The 3,521-nt window shown below is 63.9% G+C and overlaps 1 non-coding gene across 1 annotated transcript; it reads left to right on the top strand.

The window, feature by feature from the left end:
• Nucleotides 1–119, top strand: LOC131862858 (5S ribosomal RNA). Its single transcript, XR_009361794.1, has one exon. It is a non-coding gene; the product is annotated as a 5S ribosomal RNA (ribosomal RNA).
• The last annotated feature ends 3,402 nt before the right edge of the window (nt 120–3,521 follow it).

Below are 3,521 nucleotides of genomic sequence, written 5' to 3'. Positions count from 1 at the left end.
GGGTGCGATCATACCAGCGTTAGTGCACCGGATCCCATCAGAACTCCGCAGTTAAGCGCGCTTGGGCCGGAGTAGTACTGGGATGGGTGACCTCCCGGGAAGTCCCGGTGTTGCACCCTTTTTTAGTTTTTCGCCGGGCGTCGCAATGCTATTTGAATAAACCTTTTGCCCGTTTGCGTTCTCGTCGGGGCCGGGCCGGGCCGGGGTGCGCTGCCCGCACTACCGCGCGCGCGGGGGCGACACCGAGCGCGCACCCGAGGCGCCCCGAGCACACAGGCCACGGTGCAACCCGGGCGTTGTGCGCGCACCCCGGTGCGCCCGAGGTGCTGCGCGCGCACCCAGGTGAAATCGGTGTGCACCTCGGCCAGTGCGCGCTCGGTCGAGTCGCGCACGTTGGCCAAGGTGCACGGTGATGTTTCTTACTCTAAGGTTCCGCACCAGACGCCCGGGACAGGTGAGCGAAGCTGGGCGGGGCCGGGTGCGCGGCCGGGGCAGGTGCACGCAGCTGGAGAGAGCTTTGGAGCACACTTCGGAGCGCACCAATGATGCGCTCCATTCAAAAGTTTCCTGAAAAGGCAAAAAAAGTTGAGATTATAGAATTTCCCACTTGAGAGATTGTAAAAAAAAAAAATTTAAAATGAAGGAAACGCGGGTGCCAAGGTGTGCGCAGCCCAGCCAAGGTGTGCGCACCAAGGCGCCCACCCTGGCGAAGGTGCACGCAAGGTGCGCACCCGAGGCAAACCGGACAATTAACCCAACTTTCGACTTCGCGCGCACCTTGGAGCGCACTTCGGAGCGCTCCTTGGTGCGCACCAATCTTGGGCACCTCGGAGTGCACCATGGCGCCCACCAAGGTGCGCACCCGGGGCAAACCGAGCTCCGACTTCGTGCGCACCTTGGAGCGCACGAAAGGTGCGCACCATGGCGCCCACCAAGGTGCGCAGCCCAGCCAAGGCGTGCGCATCAAGGTGCGCACCCTGGCGAAGGTGCGCACCCGGGGCAAACCGAGCTCCGACTTCGTGCGCACCTTGGAGCGCACAAAAGGTGCGCAACCCAGCCAAGGTGTGCGCACCCCGGTCAAACCGAGCTCCGAATCGTGCGCACCAGAGGTGCACGCCATCGTGCGCACCTTGGAGCACACTTCGGAGCCCTCCTTGGTGCGCGCCGATGTTGCGCACCTCGGAGCGCACCCGGGGAAAACAATGCAATTAACCCGACTTTCGACTTCGTGGGCACCTCGGAGCGCTCTCGGGTTCGCACCTCGGAGCACACCGAGGTGCGCACCTTTGATGCGCTGCCTTCACCAATTTCCAGAAAAGGCAAGAAAACATTGAGAAGGTGTGCGCACCGAGGTGCCCACCCTGGCGAAGGTGCACGCGAGGTGCGCACCCGGGGCAAACCGGGCTCCGACTTCGTGCACGCCGCACCTTGGAGCACACTTCGGAGCGCTCCTTGGTGCGCACCAGGGCGCGCAACCCAGCCGAGGTGCCCACCCCGGCGAAGGTGCACGCGAGGTGCGCACCCGGGGCAAACCGGGCTCCGACTTCGTGCACGCCATGGTGCCCACCGCGGCGAAGGTGCACGCGAGGTGCGCACCCGGGGCAAACCGGGCTCCGACTTCGTGCACGCCGCACCTTGGAGCACACTTCGGAGCGCTCCTTGGTGCGCACCATGGTGCCCACCAGGGCGCGCAACCCCGCCGAAGGTGCACGCGAGGTGCGCACCCGGGGCAAACCGGGCTCCGACTTCGTGCACGCCGCACCTTGGAGCACACTTCGGAGCGCTCCTTGGTGCGCACCATGGTGCCCACCAGGGCGCGCAACCCCGCCGAAGGTGCACGCGAGGTGCGCACCCGGGGCAAACCGGGCTCCGACTTCGTGCACGCCATGGTGCGCACCGCGGCGAAGGTGCGCACCCGGGGCAAACCGGGCTCCGACTTCGTGCACGCCGCACCTTGGAGCACACTTCGGAGCGCTCCTTGGTGCGCACCAGGGCGCGCAACCCAGCCGAGGTGCCCACCCCGGCGAAGGTGCACGCGAGGTGCGTACCCGGGGCAAACCGGGCTCCGACTTCGTGCACGCCGCACCTTGGAGCACACTTCGGAGCGCTCCTTGGTGCGCACCATGGTGCCCACCAGGCCGCGCAACCCAGCCAAGGTGTGCGCACCAAGGTGCACGCGAGGTGCGCACCCGGGGCAAACCGGGGTCCGACTTCGTGCACGCCGCACCTTGGAGCACACATCGGGGCGCTCCCGGGTTCGCACCGGCGTTGCGCACCGTGGTGGGCACCTCGGAGCACACCAAGGTGGGCAGCGAGGTGCGCACCTTTGATGCGATGCCTTCACTAATTTCCATAAAAGGCAAAAAAAAAACGAGATTTTAAAATTTCCGTTTTGAAAGATAGTGAGAAAAAGGGAATGCTGGTGCCATCTTGAGCCCGCCCTGGTGCGCAGCCCAGCCAAGGTGTGCGCACCAAGGTGCCCACCCTGGCGAAGGTGCGCGCCCGGGCAATTAACCCAACTTCCAACTTCGCGCGCGCCAGGGTGGGAGCGCACCCAACAACCGGGCCTGGGAAGAGCCAATGCGAGAAACCCCACCAAACGCTCTGACAAAAAAAGAGGGGGCGCTCCAGTAACCCCGCTTCGGAGCGCACCCTGGGCAAACCCAGCCAAGGTGCCCACCCCGGCCAAGGTGCAGGCGAGGTGCGCACCCGGGGCAAACCGGGCTCCGACAACGTGCACGCCGCACCTTGGAGCACACTTCGTAGCGCTCCCGGGTGCGCACCTCAGAGCACACCAAGGTGGGCAGCGAGGTGCGCACCTTTGATGCGCTGCCTTCACTAATTTCCAGAAAAGGCAAAAAAAAAAGGAGATTTTAAAATTTCCGTTTTGAAAGATAGTGAAAAAAACGGAACGCGCGTGCCATCTTGAGCCCGCCCTGGTGCGCAGCCCAGGTAAGGTGCCCACCCTGGCAAAGGTGCGCACCCGGGCAATTAACCCTACTTCCGACTTCGTGCGCGCCAGGGTGGCAACCGGGCCTCGGAAGAGCCAATGCGAGAAACCCCACCAAACGCTCCGACAAAAAAAGAGGCGGCGCTCCAATAACCCTGCTTCGGAGCGCAGCCGGGGCAAACCCAGCCAAGGTGCCCACCCCGACGAAGGTGCACGCGAGGTGCGCACCCGGGGCAAACCGGGCTCCGACAACGTGCACGCAGCACCTTGGAGCACACTTCGAAGCACTCCCGGGTGCCCACCGGCGTTGCGCACCGTGGTGGGCAGCGAGGTGCGCACCTTTGATGCGCTGCCTTCACTAATTTCCAGAAAAAGGCAAAAAAAAATGAGATTTTAAAATTTCCGTTTTGAAAGATAGTGAAAAAAAAGGAACGCGGGTGCCATCTTGAGCCCGCCCTGGTGCGCAGCCCAGGCAAGGCATGCGCACCAAGGTGCCCACCCGAGGTGCACACCCGGGGCAAACCGGGCTCCGACTTCGTGCAGGCCGCACCTTGGAGCACACTTCGGAGCG

This window comes from Cryptomeria japonica, unplaced genomic scaffold (genome assembly GCF_030272615.1).
Source record: "Cryptomeria japonica unplaced genomic scaffold, Sugi_1.0 HiC_scaffold_52, whole genome shotgun sequence".
Classification (NCBI taxonomy): domain Eukaryota; kingdom Viridiplantae; phylum Streptophyta; class Pinopsida; order Cupressales; family Cupressaceae; genus Cryptomeria; species Cryptomeria japonica.
The sequence above is the reverse complement of the archived record's forward strand: the minus strand, read 5'-3'. Positions and strand labels throughout refer to the sequence as shown.